Source organism: Lissotriton helveticus, chromosome 7 (genome assembly GCF_964261635.1).
Source record: "Lissotriton helveticus chromosome 7, aLisHel1.1, whole genome shotgun sequence".
NCBI lineage: Eukaryota > Metazoa > Chordata > Amphibia > Caudata > Salamandridae > Lissotriton > Lissotriton helveticus.
In genome coordinates, this window is record NC_136068.1 from 1,685,364,652 (window position 1) to 1,685,384,814 (window position 20,163).

Genomic DNA, 20,163 nt, shown 5'->3' on the forward strand with positions numbered 1-20,163 from the left:
AATCGAAGCCCATGTTAGATGTGAAGACATTTAACATGTGCTTCGATTGGAATCCCATAGAGCATATTATCAAGCCCATTATCGCCGCTTTATCGGCCGTTTTCGGCCGATAAAGCGGCGATAATTTTATCGCACAGGCTTGATAATATGCCCCTGAGGCTTTTAAGCATGCACGTTTCTTGACTCTGAGTATGAAAGTGATGCCCTAATATGCTGGCAGAGAAAAGAGGCCGAAGCACCAGGTCTAAATAGTGTGCAACTCGGAAGAAAAAAAAATGTGAATTTAAAATATGTGGGTCCGACTGTTTTAGTTTTCTCATAGTTGCTGGGTATTTTTTTTTTTATCTATTGTATACTCTATAGCACTGCTATCTTAAATATTTAAATAAATATATCTGCTTGCCTGTGGTACGGACGCAGACCTTTTTTTAGCTTTACATGCATTTTACTCCATCATGTCTAAAGCACTGTGCACTCACCTTTGGCAAATGTGAGCCCTTTATTATATCGTGCATTGGTGCCGGGTGCGCTTCAATTCGCGGCGTCCCTGGCAAGTTTTGATGGCGCACTGGGGAGCCACGGCGCACCGATTGGGAACTGCTGGGAGATGGGCTTCGTCAGGGTAAATACATCGCGCAGAAATGTCAATAGCACGCTAGTCATTTAGTAGTGGAAATCATATAGAAATGGCACTTCTTTATTCGGATGTATAAGAGAGTCACAGTGGTGTTAAAAAACTCAAGGCGGTATAAAAAGGGTCTCCTGTTACATTAGTCGCCGAACCCGGGTAATAAACCCGCGTTTGCAAATGGGAACGATCAAGTTAAAAGGTTCCCATTGTCGATAGCCACTAGCAGATTAGTTAGCGTAGGAAGTGCTCAATAGATGTTAACAAACGCTCAGGGTGGTGATTAAAGAAGTCTCCTACTGAGCGGGACATAGGGGCATATTAGCAAGGGGAAGTATCGCCGCTTTTTCGGCGAATTGTGCTGAGAAAGCGGCGATACTTCTAGAGCCCTATCCACAAGGGCATTTTAAAGCCTGGCGCAAGCCCACTTTGCATGTCGGCGATTAACATCGCTAATGACATGCAAAGTGGGCGTTCCCACGTCCAACCACATGTAAAATGTGGTTGGAGGTGGAAACACCCTATTACCAAGGCAGGCGTTGGGAGAGGTAGACCTGCGATAAACTCGTTTATCGCAGGTCTCCCAACGCCTGCTCTGACCAGGTGTTAGGGCATTGATAACATGGGGGTGTGGATCATAACGCTGATTCCACCCCCCCATATTATCAATGCACACATTAGCGCATGAAAACAACGTTTGTTTTCATGCGCTAATGTGCCATATCGCCGACTATCGCCGTATTTCATTTCGCCTATGTGACGCGCATTGATAATTGTGCGCTATCACGGCCAAAAAATCCGACGATAGCCGGCGATATGGGAATGTGCTTTGTGCGTTTTCTAACGCTCTTCTAGGTAATATGCCCCATAGTGCGCTGTAAAACCACCGAAGACGCGGTTGCAATTGGGAAAATACACCTTACTGAGTTGTCATTGATGATTGATAGTTTGGAAAATATGGGTATGAATACTACGTCGAACTATGTGAATAGCATGTGCCGGTTATTACATTAAAAAGCGTTGTGCACAGTGTTAGGTTACGCAAAGACATGGCACTTGACAGCTAAACGCTCACCTCCTTAAGTTTAGCGAATCCGTGGCAGAGGTGGTCCTGGGGGAGGGGCGCCAACATAGGACCCGGATCCCCCAGCATGCTCCCCGCACCCCCCGATAATCAGACAACCCACAGTTAAATCATCCACAGAGATTTGAGTGGGTGTAAAACGACCATGTTTAATATTGACATTTCATAAACATGACAAGGCATTTCATATCCATTATTAAAATAAACAACACAATTTTAATATTGACCTTCAAGTTCTCATTCTGCAAGATTGTTATCCCCCAGCACTAAGGGGGGCCTTCTGGCTCGCATCTCCCAAGCTGAGCTGCCCACGCAAGGTGGAACCCACCTGCGCCCTTGAGTGCTGGGCCCCAAACCTCTGATCCTTGTCCGCCATCTCCGGGGCCCACCCCCCGACCACCAGGCTGACCAGGAACCCAGGAGGCTCATAACCTGTCGCCCTAGCCTCCCCAGCCGGTGGCCACATTTTCCCAGCGGAGAGCTTACCGTCGCTCCCCTCAGTGCTGGCCGGGAGTGCGCAAGGCGGACTCCCGTCCATTCTGTAAGTCAATGTCACTGTTCTGAGGTCTCTTTACCGCCACAAGGGTGACCCGGGCCCACAGGTCCGTCACCCTCCCCAACAGCGTTCTGCAGGAAAGACCATAATCCCTTAATCCAGGTATCTGTACAAATGTCCAACAAATGAACTCCATTGTGGTGGAACATCACTTCTCCTGATATCATTCGGTGAGGAATGTGACACAAGCGGCCCTTCACTGAGCACAACCTGGCCAATTCCCTGTTGAGCCGCCTCACCAACACGTTCAAAGATCTGGCCCGCACTCCGGGACCCCACGTCCTGCGTGGTATCATGCACGACCAGGCAATCCTGGCCAAGGGAAAGACCCATCCTAACCAGGCAAACTCCGTCAGCAGTGCCTCCTTGACTGCCAGGCGTCCCCGGTCCACCATGTCATTTCCCCCCAAGTGAATGATGATCCAATCTGGGGACTTCTGCCCCTCCTGCTCACTTGTCTCCTCCACGAGCCGCCGTAGGTGCTGAATTCCCATGCCCCCGGCACCCCGCTGCAGGAATTCTGTCCCGTTTAAGCCTGCCGGCTTCTCCACTCGCCACTGCTGTAACCGCACCGTATCTCAACGCGCAAACGAGTGCCCCAGTACCCACACCACCTTTGCGGGCATACTACTGAACAAGAGAGAAATGGAAAAGTCAAGCACAATCACTGGCAGGATATCAGCATTTTGTCACAATAACTCCGGCCATATGTATCTCTTAAAACAGTCGGACGACCAGCGCCCAACCTTCTTCACTGTGTTGGTTGGTAAGCCAGCCCCTGCTGCTAAGGTTGCAGCACCAATCCTAAATGAGTGGGATGAATACCCGGAAGCCCCCAATCCCAGTCCGGCTAATGCTAACCCAAAAACAGCCTTAAATTGGTACTGTGACAGGCAGTCCCCCTGCTCATGTATGAACAAGGCCTGTGCTACTCCTGCCGGGCGCAGGGCCAAGTATGACTGCATCCGGGCCACCGGGCAAACTGTTACGCCCGTTGCTGGACCCAGCTTTATTGTGGATCCTTTACCCCCATGGTCCGTCTTAGATTTTCTTAGGGTCACCTCCAAGCCCCCCCCCGGGATTAACTTGGTATCCCTGAATTGGATGCCCCCCGCCTGATCGGATCTGGAGGCCCCTACAATTTCCCCCAGCCGGAAATCCCCATGGAAGGCCAGAGAAAAGACTGCCCCAAATAGCGTGCACTCAAATGGTGAGCTGCAAATTGTGGGAAGGGATTCCAGGATGCTGGACAGGGTTACAATATCCAGAGGCCTCCGGCAGTCTCGCCTGGGCCCCTCTAATTTGGCCCACCCCGCCAAGGCCTTCTTGACCACAAAGGATGCACCTGGGTCGCGCTCGCCTGCAAGTTTAGCAAAGAATCCCACTGCCGTCATGTGAGCCCTAGCGTAAGAGACTGCCCTGCCCTGATCCCTCAGCCCCTGTAGAAAACAATGAATCACCTCTGTGGAGAACAACCTTGGTATCCGCGCCTCCAGCACGAATACCCTGTAAGATTTGAACTGCTGCTGATATGATCTCCTAGTGTGATCACGTAGAGAGGCACCTACCAGCCCCGCTAGCGCGGGGCTCCAATCTTCAACAGTGATGTAGGGAACCCTGTCATCTGCTCCTCCGCCTGTGGGTGGTATCTCCAGAAGTCCTGCAACTTGGAACGAGACAAGCATCAGCAGCATGATTGTCAACCCCTGGTATATGTGCAGCCTTGAACGTTAGATTTAGCCTCGAGCATACCAGCACCAGGTGCTTCAACAATCTCAGAACATGCCGGCACGTAGCCTCCTGCCTGTTGATGGCTTCCACCACTGCCATGTTGTCAGACCAGAACACCACTGACATATTCCTGAAGCAGTCCGCCCAAACAGATACTGCCACTATAATTGGAAGAGTTCTTAGAAGGCTATGTTCCTAGTCAAACCGTTCTCATGCCAATCAGCCGGCCATTCTGCCCTGCACCAGGACGGCCCCAGAATTGCGCCAAAGCCGATGCTGACGACCGAGTCAGTCCGCAAGCCCAGCTCCGAACTAGACACTTGAGGAGCAGGCCACACCACTTTCCCATTGAACTTGCTCAGGAAGTTGCGCCACACTCTAAGGTCCTCCCTAACCTCTGCCCTGAGGCGCACGTGGTGATGCTTCTGGGTTAGCCCGACCATTGCCCAAGCTATAGACCTCGAGAAGGGGCGCCCCATGGGGATGATCCTAAGAGCGAAATAGAGCTGGCCCACCAATACCAGTAACTGGTGCTGGGTAGCCTTAGGCCCCACCAGTGCTGCGTCAATTGCCTGGGAAAAAAAGCCTGAACCGTGTCACGTGGCAGCCTGCATTCCCCTGCCACTGTGTCGATCTCAATTCCTAAGAAGGACATGCATGTATCAGGGCCTACTGTTTTGCCTGGCGCCAGAGGAACATTAAACTCCTGAAACATTGCAACCAGAACTCCCAAGGCCTGAGCGCAAGCCTCAGATGCCGCCGGGCCCATTACCATAAAATCATCTAGATAGTGCACCACCTCCCTGTAACCTGTCCAGTGCGTGTACACCCACTGCCGCATGGAGCTGAATGTTTCAAAGTACTTGCAGGTTCTTTCTTAGGCACCCCCCCAAGAGGGGAACACACATAACCTTCTAATGTGGGAGCAGGGAAAGGGCCGGCCACCCGGCCCAGGGCCTGCTCCTTTTCAACTTTTTGTGCCACCACAGTGGGGTGCCTGCGTGCTTAGAGCAGATTATTACCATGATCGACTGGAGGGACGCCCTGTGCTGGGATGTGAAACCCTGCAGAAAAAACCTTGATATAGTACCTTGGCTTCTGCGCCTGTCCGGATACTGATTCAGCCAAAACATCAGTTTCCCAATGTCCACTGCCGTGGGCAGCTAATGGCTCCGGGTGCTTGCTCTCTCTGCCGCCCCCCTCTCCCCGCTCCTTGGACTTCTTATTGCACTTGAACTCTGGATGAGAGGAGTGGCCACAGAATGAACAAGCTTGCCTAAATCTGCACTGCCCCGTGGGCCATGTGCACACCTTCTTATTAAATGCCCAGCATGTTCCCTTCTTCTCCCCTGGCCCCTCCTGAGATGTCCGAAAGGACTGCTTCGTGTGATGCTCTTGCTGTTAACATTCTCCAGCCACACATTAACCTCCACTTGGTCCCACCCGATGTTTGGATTCTCAACTTTGGCCCATCTAAAGTCCCTATCATAATCCAACCACACGGTACCCCCATGTGTGTGTGCCTTCAGAATCTTGTTCATGTAAAACACTAAAGATATCGCCAACTCAGGCTTCTTCTCCAACATCACAGTTATAAAAACATGGAAACCAAACAGCCAATTTGTTATGGACTCTTCCACCCTTGCCTTTCTTTCTCTGAAGGAACCTTCCTTCCCTTCCCTTTCCTTGTATTCAACATCCCTCCTCTTGGGTCTGATTAGCGCCAGGATATCCACATATCCCCCTTTCCAGGTTTTTTCTCTCATTTCTATGGTGACATTTGTAGCCAACATTCCCGGCTGGGACAACAAATTACCATGGACCCCTGCCACCTTAGTCTCTACCTTTGCAACCTTGGTCGCAGTCTCACACTCCTTACCTCCCGCGGGTACTGATGTTTCTGTTGGCGCAGGGGGGGTTTGCCCTGCCGCCCGACTGGAGGTGCCTCAAGTTTCAACCAAGAGGGCTATCTGTTTATTAATCTCGCTTAGCGCGCACTGCTCTGCTGACCTCGGGGGAGCCCATGGTGCCACTGCCATGCTACTGGACTCGGGGACCCCCGCCGTTGCCGCCAGCTGCCTCAAAAGAGTGGCCACTGAAGCCAAAATACTAGCTGTAGGATCCTGAGGCCCCCCTGCCAGAACCTCTGGTTGCTGCTGGAGCGGGGTGGGAGGGGGGACCACCATTACTGGTACCACCCCTGTAGGTGCTGCCCCGATCATTCCCCCCCCTGGAGTCATAATGCCTGACGGTATACCCGCCAACCCCTGTTCCACCGGGTAAGGGGCTGGCGCTAGTGCCTTCAGGGCTGCTCTGATCTCTGCCAGGACTGTCCCTACCGGATCCCTCATTGTGCACCCCGCCCCGTTACCAGGTGCGGGGTGCTCTTCCCTCACCTGCACTGCCACGGGAAGGGCCCTTATCTCCTGGGGCCCCAACTGAGGAGATGGGGTGGGGGGGCAACTATCTCGAGGGCCGGCGGCAGGACGGGACCTACTGATCTCAAGTACTCGTTACCTGACCCCTGCCTAGCCTGCCCTCTGGCTTTCTTCCGGTTAGCCCTCCCTTGCCTTGCGCTGCACCTTAGGCTTCTTTACCAAAGGGAGGAAGGCTGCTTTGGGTTGCACTCCATTCCTGCGTGGACGGTCCCCCATGCCCGCCTGCCCTGGCTCCTCCTCGACGACTGGGGACTCCTCGCCCTGGTCATCGCTACTCTCCTCCTGCTCATTGCCCAGCTTAGCTAAAACTAATTTAAGGAGCTGGGCAATTTCGGGATCTTTATCCTTTCATTTGTGGCTGACTCCGCTAGCTGGCATGATGCAACCTAGATGGCCCTTCCTTCAAATAACTAATGCCTTCCCTGCAAATTGTTTTCAGTGCCACTCTTCACTGAGCTTACTGCCCTAACTCCAACCTGCTTCAGGTGCCTGTAATCACTGCCGGCTCAGTGAGCTCCTTACTCCTGGAAGAAAACGCCCTCTCGGAGGATCTGAGTCAGGGCCTTTCGTTTACCGCGCTGAAAGAGGCTGCCCATTCGCTTTCTCCCCCGCTCGTAGGCGCCTCCGCCTCGGTTTGTTGTACTGCCCCACACGTGGTGCCCCCAACGCGCGCCTAGTAGCCTGCTCGCTCGCAACCTGAGACTAGCCCCAACCGCGTGCTCGCTTTACCCGCCCCCCCCTCTGCCCGCCCACGTCGATAGGAAAGGTGAAACAGTATGCCCAGGGGCCCCGCCAGCAGCCGCAGACCATCAGAGCAGCACAGGCACAGTCGCCCGCAGAATTACACCCCTCCCGCTATCTATGGCTGCCCACAGGCCAGCTAGCCCACCCAACACCTTACCTGGTGATATGGACATCTCCCAACGCCGACGCCGCGCGGACTCGACCGCGCCTCCGCTCGTCGCCGCCTCCTTCCACGAGGACCGGACTTGGCTGCGCTGGATCCCCGAAGACGAACTACCGACCACCAACTCCACACGAGGAGGATAAGTTAAAAATTAAAAGGGCTGGGGGACGCCTCTAGGGAGCACACAGCCGGTCCGGTGCAGGAGAGGAAGAAGAGACCGGGGCCACTGTCACGGAACCTAAATAGGTCCCAGTCTCTGCCCTCTCCCACAGCGGAAGTGCGTCACTCTTGCCCCGGAAGTACAAGGCGGCCGGTCGCCCATTAGGCTAGCCGGCCGCCTACTAGACTAGGAGGTGGGGTGGGGGCCAGGGGGCCAGGCCTTATGGACGCGCTCCTTGATACTCGCTCTTGGCAGACATTGTCACACAGGGAGCCACCAGCGCTAAAGCCGGCCCTGATATCATTCGCGAATGGTTTTCCAGCACGATCTGCCGATATTAGGGGAATGGGAGCATTTACCTTGATATAAGAATAATTGAAAAAGATAGGGCTAAAAATGTGACCTGCACTGGGAGTAAGTATTTTTCACAAGTTGCTCAAACCCTAGCAAAGAGAGACTATCCATTATTTTAATGGTTTCTGGATCATCTAACTTATCAATGTGAAAATGTAAGTTTCCCAGTTAGAAAAACGAATCGGAGCCTGTGCTAAAACATCCCCTAGTGTGACGCGGAACAAGGACAACCATATATATGCCCATGTGGACAAGGGTAACTCTTTACACATGTATACAAAGTTTTGTGAGGCCACCCAACTGATTAAGCAACGCATCGCCCAGCACAGAAGTCAATTCAGATGCTCAGTGGAAGGAGCTCCTCTGGTTTGACACTACGAGGAACTAAAGCACACTCAAAAGCGGTCTGTACTGGCAAGTAGCAGAGGTGGTGACATTGGACGACCGAGCTGGCAATATGAAAGACATTATTGACAGAGGAGAGTGCAAATGGATGGAACTACTCAATAGCACTCAAACTGGCACCAAAGACATCAACGATATATGTTGCCTGGCATTACATACTTAATTCTGTATGTGACAATTATAGCTTGTTTTAATCCTGGGATCCAGCAGTTAGTTGGTGGTTACACCAGCCTAATGTGCTTTGGTGGGTGGTAAAGGGGCATAGGACAATAACTGTGTTTTCCCTTTTGCATGCTTTGTATTGGGTTTTGCATAGCTGCCAAGGTTTTAGATTGCTATGTGTGACATTTTCATAATTTCAGTGTAATTATGAGTAACATTCAATGACTATGAGTGACACTTTGTCACAAGCAAAATCAAGCAATGAAGGCAAGGGAAACATACATATCAGAAATTATGCCAACACGCTCCTCTAAAAGTAAATTAAATGAGTGACACAACTTTGCAGGCAGACTAGTGACTGCTAAGTTTGGTGTGCCCCCTCTCTCTGCCTGGCATAAGGTCTCGGCTCGGTGTGCATAAAGCTGCAAACTGACCAGCAGTTATTGTGCTGTCTTTTGGCCTTACTGTCTGTGTATGATAGACTGCAGGTTCGTTCTGTGTGTAGCAGTGGGCAACACAGAGTCTGCAGCCATGTGATGCTGTTTGCGTGCAGGAGGCTTGCATCAGTGTGCACGGCGTAGCAGTGCCAGATGCTGTGTGCGTGCAGGAGGCTTGCATCAATGTCCATAGTTTAGTTCTGCACGATGCTTTATGAATGCAGGAGGCTTGTGTCTGTGTGCATGGTAAAGCTGTGTGCAGCAAGCCTTTATCAGATAGCATGCCTCGGGCCTCATCCCTCATATTCGGCCTACATGCGGATTGATGTCTGTGTAGCAAGCTTCAGTCTGTATGCAATGCACCCAGGCCTCAAACTCTGTGTGCTGCACACCTCATTTTTGAATCAAACCCCATGGGTCAGTCTCTGCATGCACAAGACCCCAGTCTGACTGTTAGCTCCAGGGTAAGGCTTTCACTGCTCATCAGGCCTCCGGCTATCTCCCGCTGTCTAGTGCAGCAGGCCTCATGGTTTTTAGGTCGAAGCACGACCTGCATTCAATGCGTAAGCATTGATTGCAGTCAGCTTCGACAACTATTGTGATCCGTATTTGGGAATGTGGACAGCAGTGTGCCACGCGCTTTCCCATTGTCAGTTTTCACCGCGGGAGCGAGCGCGCTTGCGCAGACGCACACACAGCCCCTGCTTTCGCCTGGCTTGCATGCAAACACGGCGCGCACACAGCCAGGCACCATCCCCTGCACGCACAGGCACGCGCGCACACACACACACACGCGCATGCAGGCACACACATGCAGACACACATGCAAGCACACGCACAGACACATTCGAACACACACAGAACCACGCGCGTACACCCCCCCTCCCACTCACCGGGCTCTTTCGGCGTGTTCCGTGTCTCCTCTGCAGCACTGGTCGGGCACTCACCGGGCTGTTGCTGGGGATTGGGCTCCTCTCTGCGGCAGTCTCGTCTCGTCGCGGCACCAGGGGGCAGGACTTCACTTCCGGGGCTCCCTCCAGCACCTGGGAGCCCCGCAACACTCTGGCTGTTTTGCTGTTGGCAGCCCCGGGACTCTCCTCAACTCATGGGAGCCCTGGCCTGCGGAGAGGCCATCAGTCAGCCGGCTTCACTTCTTCCTCGGCGGCGGCGGGCGGGACTTCCTGCCGGATTGCAGGCCCCGCCCCCGTCTCGGCTAAAAGTGCCTGACTTACGGTTTTCACGGAGCAGGGCTGCGGCGGTGATTTCTTTCGGGGGCAAGAGGGGTAGGCACCCTCGTTTCATCTGTGAGCACAACAATTTGCAAGTTCATGGGAGGTGCTCCATATTTATTCTGTACTTACCAGCAGAGCTACAGGAGCATCAGACTGAACAGCCCAGCCACAATATAAATGAGTGTGATTAAAGCACTCGAATCAGATGCTGTGAGAAGACAGGAACTGATTGCATGTGAATTATAGTTATCAGGTAGAAGTTTTTTTTCCTGCTTTTCAGTAAAGGTCTGTCCAGTCTACCTTATTTGGCATGTTTTGCCTAGTCTCATGTGTGTGATGTGTTGGTGGCATGTGTGTGTTAGGTATTCATGCTTTTCTACTATTGAGTTAATAGGGGTATTTATTTGGAAACCATGTGCATGGTTTCATTCTGCCTTTGCCCACCCCAAACATGATAGATGCACAACCTTATGCTCATTTCCCCCGCTCCACCACCCCCCCCTCCACCCCCACAAGTGCTTATGTAAAATCTGATTGCTTCACGCCTGACTCTGGAATATACCAACAATGATACAAATCCCATCCCCTGTACGCACAGGCACGCGCGCACACTCACACACGCGCGCATGCACACGCAGGCACACACATGCAGACACACATGCAGGCACACAGCCCCCTCCCCCCTTACCTCACCGGAGTCAGACTCGGGCTCCTACCATCTGCCAAGGGAGCCCCGCAGAGCACTCGAGCTCCTCTGCCACTCTACCAAGAAGCGGAGCTCTCCCCATAGGCATGGGGGCCCCGCAGTCTCCCCGCTGGTCTTCACCCGGGCTCCCTCCTGGGACCAAGGGACTTCATGCGGCACTTCTCTTCTCCGGGCTCACGCTCCTCAAAACGAAACTGAAGAGTGGCGCGCATGCGCAGGCAGCCCCCGCCCTCCCACTGCTCACAGGCCGGCAAAGAGCTGATGGCAGCGCAGGACTGGTTTCAGTCTCTTTTCTGTCTCTTTTCTGCCCGATCTCCTTCCTTGCTCCCTCGCCAGATCCAGGAGCCTGCACGCCCTGTCCCCGTCCCTGCACAAGCACAGCCGAGCTGGCACGGGCTGTGTGTGAGGACGGCTGTGGCTGGCCGTGCAGCAGGAAATCGCCTTCATTTTCTACACCCCAGCGTCGCCCACACAGGACATGAAACCGGGATCTCGGATCTTTGGGGGAGTCGCTGTCACTGCTTTTCTATTTTCCTCATTTTTTCTGCACATGGCATGCTGTTTGCTCGGTGGAAGGTGAGTTTACTGTATTTACAAACGGGCATCTCTTTCTAATGCTGTATAGTGAGACTGGTGTTATTTACATTATACAAAAATTCGCATAAACGAGTGCAATAGGTCTTCAGGTGATCGACGTTTTTAAAAACTGTCTCAAATCATCCCATGCATTGTCTCCCTTCTCGAATGCCGTTGCCGAATGTCCGCAAATTCCCTGGTAAAATAGCTGTCTATAATCTTCCGACCACTATTTCAGCAGCCTTTGATGACATAACGTGTATGTGTAAAGCGCACGCTCACCCAGGGGTATCTGTGCGCTGAATAGCAGATGTTTATTATTACACAACTCACTGGTACTGATTTTATCGACCTCCGAAGGCTGTGGACCCGCTGGGATTTGAACCCGTGACCATAAGGTCGAACACAGGTACCTCCAGTTGGACGCATTAGTCCACTATGCACCCAGACCCTGCTGTCCACGCTGAAATGAGTACTGTTGAGCTGGCTAATATTAACATCTAATAGCACCTTTTATCTAAATATCAGACGAACATTCATAATACATACTGTCAATAAGTATTAATTATTAAAAAAATGAAAAGCCATTGTTATCTGTAATATCAATACATCTAAGTCACGTAAATACAACACATATCGCATAACAAATGCTATAGGTGTCACATTTGCGAAAGTTGAAACTATTGGCATTGTAAATAACAAAGGTATTAATTTTGCTATTTTCAAAACTAACACATAAATAAAAACATTGTCATTTACAATACCAAAAGCTCAAAATTTCCTAATGCGAGACCTATTGCATTGCAAATGCTTGTTAAGTTTAGTGTTCTGAGGATGTTTCCAAGTTACACGTTTACTTATCTTTGCCGTTTTCCATAGCGCACCCAATACACTATGGGCAGCAGAGCACTTTATATAACCCTAGGCAGTAGCACACACTTACTTGCAATAAATGTGCAGCTGTATTTCCATTCACACGACGCCAGTAGTCTTAAGTAATTTTCAAACTGCGTGAAGAGCACCTCGCTGACAATATATACATGTAATCCCGCCCAGCTATTCAGTATTTCCTGAATTTAAATGTCTTTAAATGTCCACGGATCACTTTTCATTGCAACTTAGTTAAGGAAAGAACGACTCTTATACGACCATACATACATTAAGCAGTGAGGGTAGGAAACCTGAGACATGCAGTGGACCGCTGATTATGTTTTCTGTAAGTTTCTCTGCTAGTAACTTTGGATGGATGCAGCTCCGTTAGGACATTGCAGCTGCTGGTGTTTACAATGCGCACAGCACTGTAGCACTTTTCGGGTGAGCTAAGCGTAAGCCGACTCTTATTCACATTGAAATAATTTGACACACTTTACCTCATTTTCATGAACTTTGCCGAAGGTCATTCCTCAGGAGACAGATCATTGTTGCTGGCAATGAAACAGATATGGCATGAATCGGGAATACATGGGCAATTAACTTGTGCTGGAGATTGAGGAATGAAGAAAGATCACCAGCCTGGCTCCCCTCTCTGTAGTGAGGCGAGGGGTGTAGGGAGGGGCAGGGGGGGTTGGTCATTGATTTCAATTGCAGCTGACAGCTGAGCCACCATGCAGCATGGGTGCAAGTATGCAGTGCTGCTGCAAGCACCACTACCCACAACTCCGGCAGCAGGATGTGACATCACTTCCACCGCTGTGGGAACCAATCTTTTCTCATGAAATAAAGTGTAGCCTTGTCTGCAGCAACTGCTGCTTGCTCAGCCAGTGAGCCCCAAGCCTGTTGGAGAAGCGCGCCCTGCTATGCACATATCGCGGCGCGCTGCCAACTTCCAATTCTGTTTAGTTTTAGGCAGCACTAGCTTAAGTGACAGCTGATGCGGAGCCCCACACTAAAATGCGTTAGTCTAATGCCATGTGTGGTACTTGACAGGACTGGTTTTGCTAAAGAATATGGGGACCTCATCTTTGTAACAAGTACAAAGTGGATATGTGTGTTGTTTTTATCAGTAACATTCTCTATGAATATGTTGATACTGTTATTTCAAGGCTTGATTACAAGAGATTCTAGTATTCCCTGTAATTAAAGCAAGCCTGCAATCTATGGGGGTAGGTTAGAAGCCCAGCAGGATAGCATGATCACCTTAGCGCCCGCAACAATCTGCATGAGGGCCGTCCTGCCCGACATGTATTAGACCTACTACTTACTCCCAAGATGGAGACGTGGGTTAGCGGTGTAATGTATGCATGCTATCGTTTGATCTGATGTTTTATAAATTAAGGCCTTCAATTATGTTTTTTTAACATAGCTAATGAAATATTATTCACTGACTTGGTTGGTTGGTTAACACCAAGATAAGATAAGACAGCAGTGTTGGCTGTATCTTTCCTTTTGGAGCACAGGACTTCTTTTCACTGCGTCGGTGTAGATGTGAGCAGTCACCCTCTGGGTTTATGAAGTAGGTTGATTATTAACATCACTAACTGGACTATAACAATATAGTGACTATAAGGATTTATTTGTTAAGGACTTGGTTTGACTAACATTACACTTGATTACCAGAGTTACTTTCCTGAATAATCCTGAGTTGTGGCAGTAATTGGATCTGTTTTGACAGGGTGATTGTGAGTAACTGGCGATGTACATGTTCATGATTGCTTGGTACACATGGGTACTTGATATTAAGGTCATTATATACATTGACTGACACTGTGGTGAAGAACCGCGATAACCCACTTACTGGGTCTCGGGAGGACCGCCCAAGTCTTCAATACCTTCCATACTTATTAAAAGGAGACACAGGAGCCTTCGCCTGCAGGAGGAGCCCAGATTTATTTCAATAGCCCGGGCTATGGAACAGAGTCCCAAGCTAATCAGAGACAAGACAGAGGAAGCTGCTACTTCACTCTGTAGCTTACAAGCCTTTTATACATTTTCTTCCCAGTTTTTTGGCTGTCAGGCCATTGTTTAATCAGGGCAGTGTTTACAGTTGATAAACAGATCCAGACAATGTCTGTAGTTAGTGACCTGGTCAAGGCTTGGTACACAGATCATTGTTCACTCGGCTTTGATCAAGGCTCAGTTTTTCAGGTCTTGCCTTGATCAAAGCCCAGTCCTTCAAGTCATTGTTTAATCACCCTGATCAGGGCCCAACAGTCAGACCATTGTCTAGATAACCTGATCACGGTGTCAAGGTTGTTTACCAGGCTGGGAGCAGGAGATGGAAAACAAGCTGGTTTACACAGGGCGTGGGTGTCTCATGGCTTTCTGTTGAACTGTAAAGAACAGGGGGTTGGGTGTGCGACAGGTCCTGAGCAGAAATGCAGGCTGCAAAATGGTTTTTGTCGTGTCAGTTTAGATTTTCCTCAGGCATCAGAAGAAATGACCAGGTGGGTCGTGTGGAAGTGTGTGACGCGAGATGACAATGAAAAAACAATGGAGTCCCGGTACAGATGATGCTAATCAGAAAAACACTTTTCCTCAGGCCCTCCTTTTGCCATTGAGTGGCCAATACTTTTGAGAAATGTCAATGTTCATAAGACCATCTGTTTCTTGTTGGAGCATCATCATCATCAGATTGGTGTTGTGAATGTTAGAGGGTGGAGACTTGATGGTCTGGACACACATTGTACAGAGCACTGGCAGGCACTGAAAGCACAAACAGCAGGAGACCAGGACAGCTACTCCCAAGGCAAGGAAGATGAGGACCCTCCAACCCCACTGGGAAAGGAGACCCCAGATCCAGCCGATGAGGGACCAGCTGCCTTCATCCAAATGAATTTCAGAAGAAAGGCGATGCAGACGCCGGATGGCATTGTACACTGTAGGTGTGTTGTCTGGGATGTACACGCAGCAGCTGGAGCTGATCAATTTACATACACCACCACGATCAGCAAGGATGATGTTGAGGACCATGCGGTTTTGGAGCATTATAAGGCGGTCCGCCTGTAGCTCTGCAGTGATATTGGAGAGGGCACCAGCTGTTACTGTGATGGTGGCCTCAAGGACCCTGGTCAGTCCTCGTACAGCCCGACATGGGGCCCCAGAATGGAAGAAAACCTTTAAAGAAGTCCCCGGCTTCCTGGCCCGCTGTGTCCTCGGCTGATATGACGCCCCACGTGAGCGGCGCAGAGCACGCTTCATTGACTGGTGGTAACCTCCATGGGTAGAGTATGTTGGTGGAAGGAGGAAGGCCAGATAGCAGGTACCAGACCAGTTACGGGGGAGCCAAGTGTAGGCGGCAGTGCCACAGATGAAATAGGTGTTGGGGGATGCCACCAGCTTCGGAGGAGATGTAGAGTTCAAAGCTTTTGTGATATCACACGTACTGGTACCAACTTTCTTAGTCCCTAGGCCAAGGATGCAGACAGGGCCTTGCACATTTATGACATTCACAGTGTCTCGTTCATCACGCAGTATCCTTCTTGTGCGGAATCTGGAAAATGTTTGTCGAGTGGTTGACTTGAATACTACCATTTCACTGAGTTCATCTGGTGGTAGTAGCAATGTGGACGAGCTTGTCGGGCAAAAAGGAGCATTGGCATTGCCAGATCTGTTCTGCCAGAAGTTATCCCGAAATGTCCCAAGGATAGAATTGGCAATACCATTGACAGTGTAGGCCTCCTGCATCAGCATCCACCATGCAAGACAAGACCCAGTGATGGAGAAGGGGTAAGGAAAGAATGGAACAGGGTGTATCATGGAATGCGGCATCAGTCCACAAATCCAGCAGTTGGAAGTGTTCATGATCAGCTGATGATGGTGCAACATTTGGAGGAAGGTGTTGTTGAAGTATTCTGCACAGCGGGGTAATTTGTGGGCTGGTAGCGTGTAATACTGGTGTTCGGCAGGAGTAGGGTTAGGAGTTGGTGAGGTAACAGGATGGTAGATTAGCAACAGCCAACCAAGGATAGACAGGATGAGGGAGACACGGTGACTATGAAGCATTTACTATGTCGGAGACTGACATCGTGTTCCTGGATTCGGGCGTTTTGGACGGCTGCCATTGTGCTAAGACAGGGACCTCTAGCGGCGGTCTGTGATTGGTGGTTGCTTCACTGGGTGCAGGTGCCAAGTAGCCCTATGGCATACCTTAGTCTGACACACCAGCACTACTCTCATCTGGGAAGATCACAACCCTACAGCCTATCGGCAATCGGCAAAGTCAAGGGCAAGCCTTCCCTCAGGGGCGCAAGTTATATCGGTCGGAAGTAGGAACAGTATGGTCGGGAAACAAATGTTCTTGGTGTTGAGCAGAGTTAGGGGAAGGTTCCACGCTTCCTTTCAGTATGTTGTCACTCTCTGCTTCCGTAGATGTAGAATGCAGTCTGGCATCGCTGAATGGGACAAATGTCGGAACTGGTTCTGCTTCTGAGTCTCCTTGTCCTTCCCTCACCCACTGATCATAAGGGAGGGGCAGAGGCACACGTAGGCAGTGAGATGAATGAACCCAGTTCTTCCGACCTTCTACTTTCACAGCGGTGCGGGTGGCCAGTAACACCTGACGGGGCTGTGTCCAGCGGGGCTCGAGGCTCTTAGTCCGTTGAAAGTTCCGGATCAGGACATATTCCCCAGGTTGGATAACATGTCCTGGGCCCTCGCTTTTGTCAGGTATGGCCTTGTGCACCTGGTGATAAAGAGTACGAAAGGTATTAGTTAGACTGTACAGATAATCAGTTAATACAGGGTTTCAACATCAGACAGTTTCTTAGGCCGTGGGACACCCCAGACATTGGCAGGCCTCCCGAACAAGATCTTGTGGGGGGATAGACCTATCCGGGTGTGTGCCGTTGTTCTTGTAGACAGTAGGGCTAGGGGCAGAGCATCAACCCAAGTGACACCTGTCTCGGCTACTATTTTAGCCATTTTAGTTTATAGGATGCCATTGTACACCCCTACTAGACCTGCTGACTAGGGGTGGTTAGTTGCATGAAATTTTTGTTTAATACCCAATGCTGTACAGACATATTCCATATTTTGGCCTGTAAAGTGGGTCCCGTTGTCACTCGAGACCAAGCAGGGCAAACCGAATCATGGGAGGTATTCTTTTAATAGTACTTTGGCGGTAGTGATAGCGGTGCAGTGTTTGACAGGGTATGCCTCCACCTATTGGCTGAAGGTGCAGACCATCACCAGGACATATTTTATATTGTTACATCTGTCCATCTGGATGTAATTCATTTGGAGGACTTCAATAGGGAAGGTAGGAGGAGAGAATCCTCCTTTAGGAGTAACTGTGCCTTTTCCTGGGTTATACATTAGGCAAATCATGCATGTTTTAACCAGCTTTTCAGCATGTGCTGGTATCTTAGAGTTGTACCACGTAGGTTCTTACAGCTTGCATATCCCTTTTGCACTAATGTGAGCAGGACCATGGGCCATCGCAACTACTGGTGGCACGTGACTGTCAGGTAACATCCATTGTCTTTCCATAGTCGTACGGACCCAGCAACCATCAATTCACTCCTTTGCTAATTGCTCCTTCCACACCCTTAGTTACTCAGGAGTAGCATGGGACTGCATATCAATCACACTTTGTACTGTGTTGTCAACCATGCCCTCATCTGTCACCCACCTAGCGGGACCTCCTACATACATTTCTTCTCTTTTCCTAAGAGCTGTTTGTCTGGCCCTCTGGTCAGCCAGGGCATTGCCTTTCCCAATATCATCTGTCACTTTCTTATGGGCATTACATTTTATAATGGCCACATTTCTGGGGAGTGTCAGGGAGTCTAACAGTCTGTGAATTAGAGGGCCATGTTAGATCTTGGTCCCATGGGAAGTAAGGGAATTCCTTTCTTTCCACAACCTCCCGAAGTTGTGGGGCACCCCAAAGCCATACTGACTGTCAGTATAGATATTTACTGTTATTCCGTTGCTTATCTCACAGGCTCTAGTGAGGGCCACTAATTCTGCTGCCTGAGCAGAGCACTGCGGAATCTGAGCTGTTTCTACTACTTGCCCCAATGTCGTGAGGGTGTAGGCAGCTGAGGTGTTACCATCTGGCCCTCTGGGACATGATCCGTCCACATACAGTGTACCTTCTGGTTCTGTTATCGGGGTATCCTGTAAGTCAACCCATCAATTTGTCTCCTCCTCTGTCCTTAATATGTAGTCATGTGGGTTTAAGCGGGCATCCTGAGTATCCAGTGGGAGTAATGTGTCGGGTTCAGTACAGTGCATCCTTTGATGTTGATGTGGATGGCAAAGAGTGTCAGTTCATATCCTGTGAGTCGTGCGCTAGTGAGGTATTGTGTCTTGGTGTTATTAAGGAGGGTATCTATAGAATGGGGAGCCATCAGAGTCAGGGGAGAGTTCATGACGATTCCCGCACTCTGACAGACCAGGAGGGCAGCCGTAGCTGTCGCCCGTAGGCATCCTGGGAGAGCCCTTGCAACAGGATCTGAGGTGGCTGAAAAATAGGCAGATGGCCGTTGGTGACCTCCAAACATCTGGGTCAAGACAGCGCATGCACAGCCATCTGTCTCATGTACAAAAAGAAAAAAATGTTTGCTATAGTCAGGAGTACCAAGGACTGGAGCATTACACAGGGCCCTCTTCAAATCTTGGAAGGCCTGCGCATGCTCTGTAGTTCATGGAAAGGAACTGTCTGAAATGTCCTTAGTGGTGAGGGCAAGAAGAGGTCTGACCATGGCAGAAAAATTGGAAATCCATTGTCTACAGTATGAGGGTAGGCCTATGAAGGCTCGCACCTGCTTTTGTGTTTGTGAGGCCGTCATAGCATTGATAATGGCTATACAATCAGCGGTGAGCTGCCTTCCCTCCTTCGAGAGGAGATGACCTAAATAGGTCACCTTCTCTTGACAAAATTGAAGCTTTTTCAAAGAGACTTTGTGAATATGGAGGGCAAGGTGGCGTAACAAACAGAGAGTAGCTTCTTTACATGCTGTGGCAGAATTTGCAGCAATCAGGAGGTCATCTACATATTGTAATAGTGTGGAATTATCAGGGAGTTCCAAGGAATCTAGTTGACTTTTTAGGGCTTGACTATAGATACTGGGGCTCTCGGTGAAACCTTGAGGGGCACGGCAGAATCTAAAGCTCCGCCCACCAATGGAAAAACCAAAAAAATGTCTGCTGTCAGGATGTATAGGAATGCTGAAAAAAGCATTCTTCAGGTTTATGACAGAGAAGTGCGTGGAGTCAGAAGGGACCATCGTTAAGAGGGCTGTAATGTCGGGGACAACAGGATATTGGGAGATTGTTATTTTGTTAAGGGCTCTCAGGTCAATCACAAATCGGTATATTTTAGGGGAGAGAGCATCTCCATTTGTCTTTTTAAGAACAGGAATAATGGGACTGTTACAGATATTGCCACGTGTCTCCTCCACTACGCCCTTGTCCATCAATTCAGATATTATTGTCAAAAGGGCCATTTCTCCTTCCGCGGGTAGTCGATACTGTCGGAGGCGGGGGAGAAGTACACCTGGCTGGATGCGTACCACATGAGGGGGAATGTTGAGACACCCTACATCAGTGTCTGATGATGCCCAGAGAGAGGAAGGTTAAGACTGCAACTCTGGTGGGAGGGGACCAGACAGATACATATAGGAAGCTGCGGTGGGGGAAATTGTTAGGGATACACCTTTGGGACTTCATGATATGGTCGCATACAGAGCTTTCAGTAAATCCATGCCAAACAAGTTTTCACTGCAACCTGTAGTAAGGACCAAGGGAGCGTCAACATGTGCAGGGCCAATATCGAGAGGGAGGGGTTCAGAGAAAGGGCTGGTCACAGGTGTTCCTGCAAAATCCATGGAGACATTTATATTG

General features: G+C 50.1%; 1 protein-coding gene across 2 annotated transcripts in view; it reads right to left on the minus strand.

Moving 5' to 3' along the window:
* LOC144770660 (uncharacterized) overlaps positions 1-10,972 on the minus strand; it is a 281,327-nt gene extending 270,355 nt beyond the window's left edge. The window contains exon 1 of one of the 2 annotated variants that reach the window (XM_078655373.1): positions 10,788-10,972. The gene's annotated coding sequence lies outside the window, so the exon portion shown is untranslated. Of the gene's footprint in view, positions 1-10,782 lie in introns of both variants that reach the window. The other variant, XM_078655372.1, reaches the window with a different exon arrangement.
* Positions 10,973-20,163: the final 9,191 nt, after the last annotated feature.